This window comes from Lutra lutra, chromosome 5 (assembly GCF_902655055.1).
Source record: "Lutra lutra chromosome 5, mLutLut1.2, whole genome shotgun sequence".
Classification (NCBI taxonomy): Eukaryota; Metazoa; Chordata; class Mammalia; order Carnivora; family Mustelidae; genus Lutra; species Lutra lutra.
This window is the reverse complement of record NC_062282.1, coordinates 55,561,447-55,577,862: the sequence shown is the minus strand read 5'-3', so window position 1 is coordinate 55,577,862 and position 16,416 is coordinate 55,561,447.

The window sequence follows — 16,416 nt, the reverse complement described above, 5'->3', positions numbered from 1 at the left end:
CATTTAGTAAGACCTTATTTTAAGGTTTGCCTTTTTCCTGATGCTGATCATCATACTAGGAGAATAATCAGAAACCACTAAGAGAAGATGGCAAAGAAATGCCATAAAAAAATTACTTAAATAGGATATATTGGGGAAAAAAAAAACTTGTGTCATCTAGGCAGTCTTATTTGATATGTAGAATATCTTTTACAAAAATTAGGTGATTTTTAGGTGGTGTTTACAACTAAAAGATAGAAAAAGTCAACATGCTTTCAATTTAACTTTTCTTCTGGAATCCTCAGGCAATGTTATAGCTGATTGTAATTGACTCATTTAACTCATCTGAATTAGTTTTTAATAAGCTATCAAAAGATGGACCAATTTTCTCTAGTTTCACTTGGGAATTGGAGATAATTAAATGAAGGTGCAATTCTTACTTCTAAGGATATTTTTTGGTTAATTTTTGAGGCTTCTTCCTTCTAATTTTCCTTGGGTCTGTATACCATTCTGACCCTAACTCCACCATGGGTGATTAAGAGTTCTACTTGTACATATTTCACTATCAAATATGAATAACTCTTATGTCACAGTTATGATTTACCTGCAAAGCCAAGAACTTTGTTGGTTATTACCTAGCATTATACTGTTTTATTCACAAACAATTCACTTATTGATTTCATATGTAAGTAATGTTTTATGTTCTTAGCAATTAGATTTCAATCATGAAATCCTTACTCTTATCTCTCAATTTCCACATATCTATTGGGATAATCAAAAATTATGAATAGGCCATATATGAGTATCTACAATTCTGCATGCAATATAAGAGCCACTAATCACGTGCAGCTATTGAGCCCTTGAAGTGTGTCACTAGTCTGAATTGAGATGTGCTGTAAGTTTAAAATACAAAGCAGATATAGATGTCTTAGAACAAAAAAGGTAAAATATCTCACTAACTTTTATATGGATTAGATGTTGAAATGGTGATATTTTAATATATTTGCTAAAATAAAACATATTAAAATAATTTTATCAATTGTAGTATAATGGTATGGCTATAAAAACTTAAAAATTACATATATGATTGACATTTCCATTTCCCATTACAATTTTATTGGGCAGTACTGCCCCAGCACAAAGACCAAAATTAGTACACTCAGTAAATGTATCCTACAAAAGAATGCAGGTATGGAGAATATTATAGGAAACCCTATTATCCGCCCCACCATTTCTCATGGGTTTTGCTCATTCTTCCTCTTTGAAAATAACCAAGATTTTTAAAACAGCTGTTTAAAGGTATGAATGGACAAGAACCAAGTTTTAAAGTGTTTCAGAGTACAATCCAATAATTATATAGTATTTCTATTGCTTACAACATAATGTGTTACTATGTAGAAATAACATTCAAAATAGCTGATGGAGTATGAAGTTGAATAGAAACTCTGTATCTCCTAACTCTAGCATTCTTTACACATTAAAATGGTTATGTAAAAGCAGACCAAAAAAAAAAAAAAAAACCACACACAACAACAAAAAACTATGGCTGCTCACATAGTTACTCTTTTGGTGACAAATGTGCAATGATTCCTCATGCAACATTTTATAAGTACCCCACTGCTGTAAATGATTCAGCACACTCTGGCCATGAATAATTCATAGGGGAAGAACCAAATACCAAATTTGTTGGGTTATGTGATATTTACAGTAGCTTTTAAAACTTATCTGCAGAGGGGCGCCTGGGTGGTTCAGTAGGTTAAAGCCTCTGCCTTTGGCTCAGGTCATGGTCCCAGGGTTCTGGGATAGAGCCCTGCACCAGGCTCTCTGCTCAGCAGAGAGCCTGCTTCCTCCTCCCTCTCTCTCTGCCTGCCTCTCTGCCTGCTTGTGATCTCTGTCTGTCAAATAAATAAATAAAATCTTTTAAAATAACTAAATAAAAATTAAAACTTATCTGCAGACTTATTCCCATTGCTCCATTTCTTATCATTATCTTTGTGGGAGGACAATTACCATGATGGACATAAAACCTGAAATAGTTAAATAATACTGCAAAATGCTCCATAAAATTTAAGTGCAACATGGAATAATTTCTCCATTTCTTTAAGTATGATAACTAACCTTGGGATTCATGGAAACATCAAACCTCTGTTTTAAATAGGGATTTTTTTGAAAGTATGATAATTTTAGCTTTGTAACTACAGATGGCATATAATGATTTAGAAATTATTGACTTTTGTCAACTCTTTTTCTTATTTCTTCCTCTCATTTTTATTTTCTTTAAATCATCAATAGTATTCTTTTAAAATCATTAAAGAATCAATATTCCTTATAACAAGTTACAAAAAAACAAAGTGAAAATATTTTATTTCTTTTGATTTTTTAAAGATTTTTTAAAGATTTATTAATATGTATTTATGTTTTATGTATTTAAAGATTTATGTAATAATTACATAAATAATAAATAATAAATAATAAATTTATGTAATAAGTTACAAAAAAACAAAGTGAAGATATTTTATTTCTTTTGATTTTTTTTGAAGATTTATTAATATGAGAAAGGGAGCAAGACAGTAGGGGGAGGGGTAATAGGAGAGGGACAAAGAGAACCTCAAGCAGAATCCCATGGAAACCCCACATGGGGCTTGATCTCACAACCCTGAGATCGTGACCTGAGCTGGAACCAAGAGTCAGTCACTCAATTGAGCCACTCAGGCTCCCCTCTTTTTTTATTTATAATATAATAATATCAGGTTTAAAATATAATCTTCAATGTCTAAATGTCAATGAGGAATTACCACTTCCAAAACTAATTTCTTACTTACTCCTAAAGCTATGAGGATCTAAAACATTTTTTTAATACCTATGTGGATTTATCTGATCTGTAATTCATACCTACTGATATTAATTTACATTAGAACTACAAAGAACAAGTATAATCTCTTTTCCATGTAAAGTGAAGTACTTTCTTAACATTTTTTAGCACTTTATATTATTTTTGTAGGTAATCTCACTCACAATCATGTATATATTATATATACATAGCTTAAAACATTTATTTCTGTGCTCTAGTTCCATTCAACTTTTTTTTTTCTCCATTTAGCACAGGCATACTAAATTTAGCAGTCTTTAGAGCATCTCAAACTCCATGCACTGAAAATGAGATCTCTATGTCCAAATTTGATGAGTGACTTTACTCAAAATGGAATCATTCTTAGATCAGCTTCTTCTTCACTTCCCATATCCCATCAGTCACCATGTCTTATCAACCTCATCCCTAAGTATTTGCTAAAACCCAGGATTTCTTCCCAGCAATCTCCTTAATTCTCTGGATTAACTTCTATTATCTCTCACCCAGATGGAGGTAATGGCTTTCTAAATGGTCTCCCTGTATCCATTCTTGATAACCTCTGCTCATCTCTGAGCAATCAAAGTGTTTACTTAAATATATAAAGAAGATGAAATAACTCCTTGCTCAAATTTTTTGCATTGCCATTTCTAGTTATTTAGTGAAAGCTCAGAAGACTTAGTAGTGGTCAACCACTGGCTACAAATTCTGGGTTCTGCTTACCATATCCTTGCTTAATTAATTACTCCTCACAGTTCAGATATCAGGAAAAAGACTTTTGCCCAAGAAAGCCTTCACTAACTTCACTGAGCACTGTCCATTCCCTCATTACAATTTACTCATCATACCATGTATCTCAACTTCATGATGTTTAATATTATGATTTCATATTAATTCTGAAAGAAAGAATAAAACAGTACATTAAAATTAACCTTTAAAATACTTAAAATGTTTATGTCTAGATCCAAACTGTAGCCACTGGTATATATTCATATTTAACTTGATTCAGGCAAACAACAACAAGAATTCAAAGATTAATTACACACCCAAATCTAAAAAAGCACAGGCATACTAAACCACTATAACTCTAAGCAGCAGAGAAAAGTTACACCCTTAGCCTATAAAATACTATAATCTGTATGGAGAAAAGCAATACTTATTTTCAAGACTACCATTATAATATAGTTGCGAGTGAAGGAAAGACCATGACCCTAAAAATAGTCAGAAAAATAATATGTAATACAGTCTTTGCTATATCAGAAGCTCTATTAGGCAACCAGATCTGCTTCTGCTTGTAGGGTAGTTCACTCATAATGTGAGAGGACTGCCTTAGGGAATGTCACAATTTCCCCATAAAGCCATTTGCATAAATAGATATTTCAGTTGGATGGAAATTAAAAAACAAAAGCAAAGAAAAATGGCACTTTCTCAGTGGACACTTTCTCAGATGGGCACTAATACATTCATTTTAAACACAGAATAATCTGGGAAACCATCAAAATAACCATCTGTTAGAATGGTCTTAAAGGGGTACACTTTCATACAGCCAAACTTCAGAGGTGACCCAACAGAATCTGAGAATGGGAGTGGCAGATGGCTCCTGGAGACTACATTTTAAATAACTTTGTTCTAACCTGTGGGTATATAAGAAGTTGTAAGAAGGAAAAAAGAAACAGAGATAAACTGGCATTTCCTGCATTTACTGTGACACAATGAAGGATTTAAGTCATTCTTTAAAAGTTCTTATATAGGCTTATACATATTATAAATTTTATTTTATTTTATTTTATTTAGATTTTATTTATTTATTTATTTGTCAGAAAGAGAGAGAGAGAGAGAGCAACACAAATGAGCACAAGCAGGAAGAGCAGCAGGCAGAGGGAGAAGCAGGCTCCCTGCTGATCAGGGAGCCTGGATGCCCATGGGATCATGACCTGAGTCAAATACAGATGCTTAATGACTGAGCCACCCAGGCACCCCACATTATAAATTTCACAATAAAGTGCACAATTTGCCTAAATTTGTCCACGGCATTGCATTTTTTTTTAAGCAAGAGACTATGTCATAGAACATGGTCACTCAGAGTTATGAAAAGCTCCCACTTGTTGAAATGAACTGTGAGTGGAGGGAAACAGAGTCTTCTTTATTGTACTACTCCACTTATTTTGATATCAATTCTTAGTTAATATTTTGGAAATTTTACATATTACAAATCTGGTGCCCAGAATCTTTTCTTTCCCTTATAAATTAAAAAACTGGTTTAACAAAAGCTGTAAATATCTATTAATGGGATGAATTTTGTCTCTCCAGAATTCTTATGTTGAAGTTCTGGCCCCCAGTGAAACTATTTAGAGTTGGGGTCTTTAAGGAGGTAATTAAGGCTTAATGAGGTCAGAAGGGTGAGCCCTAATCCAATAGGACTAGTCTCCTTTTAAGAAGAGAAAACTGTCTCTCCCTGTCAACAAGAAGATGCCGTGTGAAGACTCAATGAGAAGGTGGCCCTCTGAAAAACCAGAAGAGGCCTCACAAGAAACCAAATTTGCCAACAACCTGATCTTGGATTTCTAGCCTCCAGAACTGTGAGAGAATGAATTTCTATTGTTTAAACCACCAAGCCTGTGATATTTTGTTGATAGTCCCATCTGACTCATACACTCTGGTGTCTTTGGAGGACCTTAATTCTTTGGTTTGTTGGTTTGGTTTGTTTGGTTTTGGAACAGGCCTATGATAATTTGGACAAATACATAGTTTTGAACATACCTATGACTATAACTACATAAACATTTTTATGTGTCAAAATTATTTTCACCCCCCTAAAGTTTTGTGTCATCTCGATTTCATGTTGATTGAATGTTTGATACATTATCAAAATACAATAGCAAATCTGAAATTCTAGAAAACATTTGACAATAGCAACTTACCTTAGACTACCTCCCCATTAATTAATAATGACTTGTCCCTAGCAATACCACTATAATCATGTTATGTAGCTTGGACAAGGTCAAGCTTTGGAAATGATGTTTTTAGCAAAAAGAGTAAAGTGGCTGGGTGCCTGGGTGGCTCAGTGGGTTAAGCCTCTGTCTTCGGCTCAGGTCATGATCCCAGGGTCCTGGGATCAAGGCCCATATCAGGCTCTCTGCTCAGTGGGGAGCCTGTTTCCCCCACTCTCTCTCTGCCTGTCTCTCTGCCTATTTGTGATCTCTCTCTCTCTCTCTCTCTCTGTCAAATAAATAAATAATCTTAAAAAAAAAAGAGTAAAGTGGCTACTAGCTCAAAAATTGGGTATGAAAATGTTATTTAATTATTTTTTTATTGAACGATTGCTTATAATCTTCATAAAACCTTTAAGTCCCAGTAGCTCTTACAACTGAATATGGATACTGAAAAAAAATATGAAAAAGCAATTAAAAAATGAGGCAAATTATATAAATATGCAATTAAGAAACAAAATTCAGAATGAATAATACATTTGTTTTGAAAGTTCTTTTCTGGGGCATCTGGATAGCTCAGTCAGTTAAGCATTTGCCTTCGGCTCAGGTCATTATCTCAGGGTCCTGAGATTGAGCCCATTTGGGCTCACTGCTCAGCAGGGAGTCTGGTTCTTCCTCTCCCTCTCCTGCTCCCCTTACTTGTGCTCTCTCTCTCTGCCCCTATTTCTGTCAAATAAATAAATAAAATCTTAAAAAAAATAAAAGTTCTTTTCTCACTTAGTAGACATATAATGCAAATTAAAATATAATATGATTTTTGTCTATCTAGTCAGCATTTTGTTTTTTAATTTAGCCTTTATTTTTTAGAGCCATTCTGGATTCACAGCAAAATAGAGAGGAAGATACAGGAATCTCCTATTTACATGATGGCTCCCCACACATACACCCTTCTCCTTTATCAACATTCCCCTATGAAATGATACATTTGTTACAAATGGTGAACCTACATGGAAGCATCACAATCACCCAAAGTGTACAGTTCACACTGCAGCTCACTCTTACTGAAATATTCTATGGGTTTGAATAAATGTGTAATGAGGTATATCCATCATTACACTGCCCTAAAAATCCTCCGTGATCTTCCTATTCTTCCCTTCCCTCCCCAAAATGTCTGGCAACCGCCTATCATTTTATTGCCTACAAAATTTTGTTTTTTCCACAATGTCATATAGTTGGAACCATACAGTATATATAACTTTGTCAGATTGGCTTTTTTCACTTAGTAACAGGTATGTATATCTCTTCCATGCCTTTTTATGGCCTGATAACTTCTTTTTTTAAGTGCTGAATAATACTCTACTGTCTAGATGTGCAGCATTTGTTTAGTCATTCACACGGAAGGACATTAAAAGGTTGCTTTCAAGTTTTGCTGAATTCTCTGTAAAATTACTACAAACATCCATGTGAAGGTTTTTGTGTGGATGTAAGACTTTCACATAAACTTTCAACTCCTTTGGGTAAATACCAAGTAGTAGATCACTGGGGTCATCCTTAGTTTTGTAAGGAAACAACCACATTTTCTTCCACAGTGGCTACATCCTTTTGCATTCCAGCCAACAATGAATGAGAATTCCCATTGCTCCACATTCTTACTGGAGTTTGGTGTTGTCCATAATTTTGGATTTTGTCCATTCTAATAGGTATATAGCAATACATCATTGTTTTTCATCTGTAATCCCTGATGATATATGATGTGAAGAAGCATCTTTTCATATGCTGATTTGCCATCTATATATATTCTCTGGTGAGGTGTCTCTTAAGGTCTTTGATCCATTTTTTAATGAGTTGTCTTCTTATTGTTGATATTAAGTGTTCTTTGTATATTTTAGGCAACAGTTGTTCATCACATAAGTCTTTTGTAAGCATTTTCTCTGTTTGGCTTGTCTTCTCATTCTCTTGACATTATCTTTCACAGAGCAAAAAGTTTTAATTTTAATCTACTTTGTCATTTATTTCTTTCATGGATTGTGCCTTTAGTGTTGTATCATTATCAGTTAGCAGTTAAGGTTGATTTATATATATGCATATATATTAAAATGATCTAATTTATAAAGATTAATGTATATAAATACTTACAGTTCTGTTTTAAAATGGAAAAGAAAAAGAACAACATACCCAAATTCTTTGGAAATTTTAAATAAATTACAGCATATTCAAAGACTGAAATACCATGTATTCATTAAAATGATCCTGAGAATATTCTATGATTTGAAAATCATCTATGATAAAATTTTAAAATAAAATGCAAAAAAAACAGGGGTGCCTAGGTGGCTCAATTTGTTGAGTGACCAATTCTTCATCTCAGCGCAGGTCATGATCTCAGGGTCATGAGCTCAAGCCCCGTATTGGGATCTGCCCTCAGCACGGAATCTGAGAGAATTTTCCTTCTCCCTCTGCCTCTCTCTTTCTCTCTCTCTTTCTAGTAAATAAATAAATAAATCTTCAAAAAAATGCAAAAACAATATATGATATAAACTCAATTTAAATAAAAATTGTATTTATGCAAAGGTAATAATAAAATATACAAAATGTTTTCCCTGAGTAGAGGATTATGGATGCTTCCAATATTATTTTCTTCCATAATTTCATTTTCAACTTTTCAAATTTTTTAATTATAAAAATACAAAAAAAAATTCACCCTTAAAAAAACAGACTTAAGACAAATCTGATAAGATCAACTAATGAGATAGTATTTTTCTAGATTATTACTGGGTTTATATATTGAAATGTCTGAACAATGCTGATGATATTATTGAGATACAAGCTTTAAGTAATCCTCCAGCTTTATCAACTCTATTTTCCGGGAGAAGAAGGAAAACTGAAAATTCTCATATTATTAAATATTTAGTCACTGCAATTCCTTAAATTCTCTGAAACTTCTGTGTCTGACCCATTTTTTTGTTTCAAAATACTTAGACAGGGGTGCCTGGGTGGCTCAGTGGGTTAAAGCCTCTGCCTTCAGCTCAGGTCATGATCCCAAGGTCCTGGGATCGAGCCCCGCATCGGGCTCTCTGCTCAGCAGGGAGCCTGCTTCCTCCTCTCTCTCTCTGCCTGCCTCTCTGCCTGCTTGTGATCTGCCTGTGTCAAATAAATAAATAAAATCTTAAAAAAAAAAAAAACTTAGACACATAAATTTTGTTTGTTTCAAATACAAACAAATAGAACAAACAAAATATTTTTCAATAAGAACCAAAATTGGGCAAATTTGATTTAAGCTTCAAAGTTCCCAGGTAGAGGACCTATTCATTTGCTTATAAGTTCTTGAGTGTGTGTGTACAGTGCGTGACATTTTCTAATTTTCTAAGCTTTACAATTCTGTCCTCAACACTAAATGAGTAGATCTTCAAGAGGTAGTTCTTATGGGGTAATAACTACTCTCAGCAAGCCCAATCTTAAAACACATCAACACAGAATTATGTGAATTAAAAAGAAAGATAAAATACAAACACTACACATATCTATATACACATATCCAGTACAGTTCTCTAGAAAGAGTCGTCTTTAATGAATGATGTTTTCTTAAAGTTCAAATAATAAATCCCCAAGTTCAAGGTAGATGATATACTAAAATAAATTATCCTTTGTTTCATTCATCTCATTATTTACATTTCAATCTTTTCCAACAGTTAAAATAATTTTTAAAAATTAACTGACAATTCTAATTACATATTGCATAGTTGCCTAATAAGCTAAATAAAACAGACTCAACCTCCCTTTAAGAACAGTACATAAACTCCAGTACTCCCCCACAGCTGAGTTCCCAAGCATCTATTTTCTTTCCTTTTAATTTTAACCACACAGTGTTGCCTTGTCTTCCTTTACATTTGTTGTGAAATCTTCTGCCACTTTCTTTTCCCTTTCTTGTTGAAGTTGTCAGAGTCTATATTTTCCCTTCAGTATTTCACTCAGTCTTAATGAAAATTAACCTCACAGTCAAAATAAAATGGAGCTTAATGGAAGAAAAGAAGAAGGTAATAAGTTTATAAGAAAACTGATGCCATACTTAGGAAAATCAGTGTCAAAAGCTGTGATCATGTTATCACTTGATGATACAACATCATTAACACAGCTGATGTAAAGTTATCCTGAGTATAAGTAATTGTGTCTGAGAGAACACAGGTGTGAGTGTACATACCACCCACTGGATTTCACTCAGAATCTGTGAAGGTCATATGTTGTCATCACATTTCAGGACCTGACACCAAAATAGCAGCACCTTTGATGATAAAAGATAAAGCCGAAGCATGAACGGAAAACCAATCTCCTTCTTTATAATGCAGAAAACTCACACTGCAAGGCATTTCCATTCTAATAGAAATATACTTCACACATTCTACAGATCAAAAGGTATTTGAATCTCTCATATCTGGCATATGAGGATATTTCATTTCATGTTTCAGACTATTCTCCTTTCTCTCTCCCTCTTCCTCTCCCTTCACTCCCCTTCCCTGTTCTCTCCTCTTTGACTCCCAACCATGTTTCCTTACTAAATCACACCATAAGCAATAAGTTTCAACTTTGCCTTAATCAAATACACATAAACCAATCAAATCGATTAAATGATTGAGCACCCAAGATTTACAACAGACTCTGTAGAAAATAAAACTAAGGATACAACATCTATAATACAGCTTACATTTTCAAAGTGGCAATCTTTTCTTCTATTCACCTCTTATTCTGGTTCTTTTTCACTAGATTATTTTTTGTAAACTTGAAGTTCAGGAAGCCAAAGAAAATCCACAAGAGATTTGAAGGTACCATAATAATCTGGTGTTTCAATTTTAACTTTTCCTAAACAATTTAAAAAACATATAATTAAAAAGAAAAATAATCCAAATCTTTCTCTAGTTTTTTGGAATTCAGAAACAGTTGATTCTGGAATAAATTAGTTTGTAAATTATCTTTTATGATTGATTATGATTTAGTAAAAGTTTTATTAGTTTGTGTTTATTTAGTATGATCTTTTATATTTTTTAAAAGCACTATTTCACTGACAGTAATTCTATTAGTGGCGATAACATTCAAGATTTTGAATCCTTCTTCGGTTTCCATTTTCTTACTTATTAGAGTCATGTCTGTCCATTCTTCAAGGCCAAACTATTCCAGGCTCCTTTATAAAACTCCCAGGTTATTCTAGATCTGTCACGCAGTAGCTAATATATATTTTTGGCTATTTATTCTCATTTGGGAAATAGTCATCACCTATTCTCAACATGTGTGGTTCCCATGAAAATGATTCCATTTGTAGTTATATGCCTGTCATGTGACAAACCTGACCAATAAAAGCCTCACATTTCTCTGCCTCTGATTGGCTCAAAGATGGATATGTGACCTCATCAGAACCAACTGAGCAGGTTTTACTAAGATTTCTCAGACAGAATTCATCTGCTTTCTTTGCAGTAGTTGGCCTAGTGGTACCCAACTTGCAAACACAAGGAGTATGTCTGTCTGAGAATGGAGCTCATGTGAAAGAGAACCAAGATCTAGAAAGCAAAGAGATTGAAGGACATTGTTTGATCCTCTGACTCAAGCAGCTAATGAGTTTGCATGTATGGTTAAAAGTGTCAGTTTCTAGAGACAAAGATTTTGCCTTTTGTTTGAACCAATCCGGATTAAATTTTCTGTACCCTGCAACCAAAAGTCTTAATTGACACACAGCAGTGTTCACTGTCACTTCAGATTTCCTACAGAAATTGAAACTGTAAGAATTGTCATTTATTAATATACAGACTTAAATTATTTAGCATATATTAACAAATGCTTGTTTTTAATCTCTCTGATGGGATTTAATTTCTACAAGGAAAACTTTATAATTAGCCATGTTCTCCTGTATAAAAAGGAAAACTGAGACACCTTAAAATTTTCAAGAGCTTATTTGAGCACACTTTTAATGGAATCACATAGGCAAACCAAGAACAGTTGAAAGCATTGCACAGACAAAAGCTAGGGGCAAGGTTTTTATAGAGAAGACAATGAAGCAAAGCAATTATTTGATTGGTTATAGCTTAAGCAGTTGCCTGCCTTGAAAAAGCCTCAGCATCTGTTTGTGATTGATTGTCGTTAGGTTTCATTTTCTTGGATTCAGGTGCATTGACTCTGGCGTAGGTTTGGTTTGCTTACATAGATTACTGAGGCATTAGAGCCACCCCAGACTAATGGCCTCCTTCTTTAAATACTTTGACACCAGCATATATTCTCCGTAAGTCTAGGTTTGAATATGACACATAGGGACAAAAACAAGACTTATTGAAACCAAGTTCTGTTAAGGATATATCTAATAACCCTACCTTCTCACCTTAACTACGATAATAAGAGAGAGAAGAGAGGTTCACCATGTCAAATATCTTTCCTGTTTAACTATCACATATTATCTAGGAATGAATTTTATCATATTAACAACACAACTGATTAAGAATGAGAGAATTTGGGACGCCTGGGTGGCTCAGTGGGTTAAGCCTCTGCCTTCGGCTCAGGTCATGATCCCAGGGTCCTGGGATCGAGCCCCGCATCGGGCTCTCTGCTAGCCAGGGAGCCTGCTTCTCCATTCTCTCTCTGCCTGCCTCTCTGCCTACTTGTGATCTCTGTCAAATAAATAAATAAATAAAATATTTAAAAAAAAAAAAGAATGAGAGAATTCTCTGACAGGATATTTTATTTATTGTGTTATTTACTGAAAGCATAATTATATTATTTTCATGATAAAAAGTGGGTTTCTGATATAATTTCTTAAAACCTTAAGCATTGGAAATCCTTACACCAGTCTAAGGATTATTTTTGAACCAATCAGACCAAATATTCCCTCTATATCACCTACTTAATGTTATTCTGTAACTCTGGATAATACAATCATCATTTATGCCAGTCTGTTATGAAGTTACTTCTATGTATTTGGTCTAAATTACTGATTGTATAAACGTCTGTCTGCATCTACCTTTTTTTTAAAGTTGACCTCTTAGGTAGAGTCTTTATCATTGGTTTTTACATTTTTCTAATGCTTTTGAACAAATGTCTTTATCTTTTTTTTTTTTTTTAGATTTATTTATTTATTTGAGAGAGAGTGGGAGCAGAGGGTAGGGGCAGAGGGAGATGGACTGAGAGAATCTCAAGCAGAGTCCCTTCTGAACACAGAGCCCTACACAGGGTTCAATACTATGACCCTCAGATCATGACTTGAGCCAAAAATCAAGAGTTGGAACAGAGGTTCCAATAATAGTTGCACGTATTGCATAGAGCACTGTGTGTCATGCACGAACAATGAATTTTGGAACACTGAAAAAAAATTAAAATTTTTTTTAAAAAGGGTTGAAACATTCAACCTACTGAGCAACCCAGGTGCCCTTCAAACAAATTTCTATCTCTGTTATTATCACTTAGGATTTTTTCTTCCTAATTAGATGGCTTTGAATGTCATAAAAGGTACTATCTCTCCATCCAAAATCCCCATCGTCTCAGCTCTCTGATTACATGGCAATAGTTTTTCTAACTCTTGCCTCAGTTACTTCAGTGATAGGACTTTATACATAAGCCATGTCATTTAACTGAAAGAACCCTTTCTACCTAGACAATGCAGATCCAACTGAGAGCCAAAAGAACTAGGTATCAACATATTTTGTATTAATTACATTTAGCATTTCCCCCACCTCAAAGTTACAAGTATTTTATTTTTATTTAAATACCATAAGATACATGTTCACCAAAGTCTGGCACTTAAGATGTACCCCCTGACTATGTTGACTAATAAGAAAAACCACTGGCTGATAAAAGTAATGGGCACCATTCATTTTCCCTTCTCAGTTTTCTAAATTGTGGCTTTCAATATTAAGTCCTATTATAGGAAGTGTACTAAGTGTTGATCTATTAGCTGAAAAAAGAATTTCCAGGTTGATGATCAGTAATTCAAAAAATAACTAAATTCAACTGAATACAAGTGTCAACATCTAATTAAGAAGGTCATCAACTCAACAAGAATTATGCTACCATCTTCATTGTGTTATTAATAACCTCTCAAGGAGCAGCTCTTCACTCTTCAGGTTCTGCACTGAATCCATGCTTTGAATACAATTCCTAATCCAAGATTAATTCACTTAAACTTTACCTTTCTGTAAAACCTATCAATTTCAAGCAGGCTTAGTGGGACTATAGGAACTCAGGGGCTCTATAATATCAAAGTGTAACAGTACTGGATTTTAATATAAGAACATTTATATTTTATCAGAACATATGAAAAATCATCTTCCTCACTTGTATTTTGGTTTACCAAATTATTTAATGAAACCATTTCTCCTGAAAATCAATCTGCCACAACACTTTATTGTACAACCTGTTATATACAAGACCTTAAGTAATAAGAAGTTAAAGTTATAATGGTTACCTCTTTTTTTTTTTTTTAAGATTTTATTTATTATTTATTTTGACAGAGAGAGATCACAAGTAGACAGAGAGGCAGGCAGGCGGAGAGAGAGAGAGGGAAGCAGGCTCCCTGTCGAGCAGAGAGCCCGATGCGGGACTCGATCCCAGGACCCTGAGATCATGACCTGAGCCGAAGGCAGCGGCTTAACCCACTGAGCCACCCAGGCGCCCCATGGTTACCTCTTTTGAGGAATTTCCATTATTACTTACAAATATTTTGAAAACCTCTAAAAACATAAGAAGATAAAATAATAACTCTGGTCAGGTTTCCTAATGTTATGGAATGGAGATGTTGATGAAGGCTGAGAGAATGTTTCAAAATAGGAGAATTTGAAATTTTAAAATTGATAAAGAGCATGTTTGGAAGAGAGTGAAATGAAAGCAACTAAAAAGTCATCATAATGAAGAAGTATCAGCACCACCATCATTACAGAGCAGTCAGGAAACTAACCTTAGCATAACAGTGAGGTAGATGACACAAAAAATTAAAATATGGGCAGGTACTTTAAAAATGCTATTTTGCAGGTAATAGATTCACAGGAATATAAGCTTTATCAAATGTGATAATTAGTGGGAATTTCTTTAGAAACTCTGAAGTGTAGTCTAGTTATCAGTTGTTACTATCATCACTCCTATAATTTGGAAACCAAAATAACAAAATAACAATGCAGTATTAAGTAGCAAGAATTTAGACAGAAAATCATCAAACAAACTTAGGACTTTAGACAAGGACCATAGTTAAATAGGAAGAGAACTCAAGATAGGCAAAAAAAAAAAAAAAAAAAAAAAAAAAGAAGGCAGATGAAGAGATAGGAGAAATAATAGGATGCTAGAGTTTTAGGAAAACAAAGGGGAGAAAAGGATGTTTCTTCCCCTGTCTTTTTTTCTTGCATGAGAATGTACATTTATGGCTTTATCACAACTGTTATTTTTTTTCACAGTTCTTAATAGACAAGCTAACCTGTAATTACCAAACAATGACTACAGTAGTTCTTCAGATAGCAGGACACTGAAAACACATTTACACTTAACAGGAGGTGATTAGTTGGTGGAATGTGTTAGAAAAGCTGCAAATCCCATACAACAAGTATCAATCCTCTCTTATTCAGGGGTTATCACTGACTGAAAACATAGTCAATTCATTAAACTTTCTTTCAAGTCCTAAAATTGTTCCAGGTGAGTTATCAGGTGTTTTTCCCACATATCATCTATAGTGGATTGGCAAAGACACAAAAACACCTGGTCAAATATAACTGAATGAACTGAAGTCTTCCAGGAAAAATTTACTATCAAATGGCCATCTCAACATTAAAAAAAAAAAAAAATGGGGTTTGGATTCAAAACTACATTAAAGAAACATTTTTTGAGTTAATTATGTGCCAAACACTGAGGTAAACACAAACGTACATCCCACCCCATGTAAAACTAAAAACAAATACATTTACTCCAGTCAAGCTTCCATTTAGTAAGAAAACAAACAACAACAAACCAAATACTAGTGATACAATATGATAAGGGGTAAAACATTCTGAAAAGATAGAAGGGAAAGTGACTATTTTGTAAGGTGAAAAAAAGGCAAGTTGATAACTGAGTTGGATCTTGAAAGATAAGGTGGTTTCACTTTTTTTTTTCATTGTTTAATTTTTGTTTGTTTTCTTGCTGAAAAGGAGAAGTAGGTAATAGGCAAGAGAGAGCAAGTGTTAAAGTATGGCCAAAAAAACCGGGGCTGATTGTTAATGCTGTTCTACTTGAAATGGTCACTGTATCACCAGTCAGGTTCTCTGGTGAAAGAGCTAATAGGATATAGATAGACAGAATGATTAGATAGATAGGTAGATGATAGGTAGATAGATAGGAATGACAAAAGGAAAGAAGGGGAGGGGAGATGTACTATAGGAAGTGACTCATCCAGTTATATAGGTCTGCAAGTCCCATAATCCACCCTCTACAGACTGGTATAATTTAAGCCCAAAGGCCCTTGTATCAGGGGCTCTAATGCCTGAGGATAGGAAAAGATTAACATTCTAGCTCAAGAAGAGAGTGAATTTGTCCTTCCTTTTCCCTTTGTTCCATTCAGGCCCTCAACAGATTGGATAAGGTCCTCTCACATTGGTGGGGGCAGACTTCTTTACTTAGTCTACTGAATCAAATACTAATCTCGTCCAGAAATACCCTCACTGACACACCGAGAAA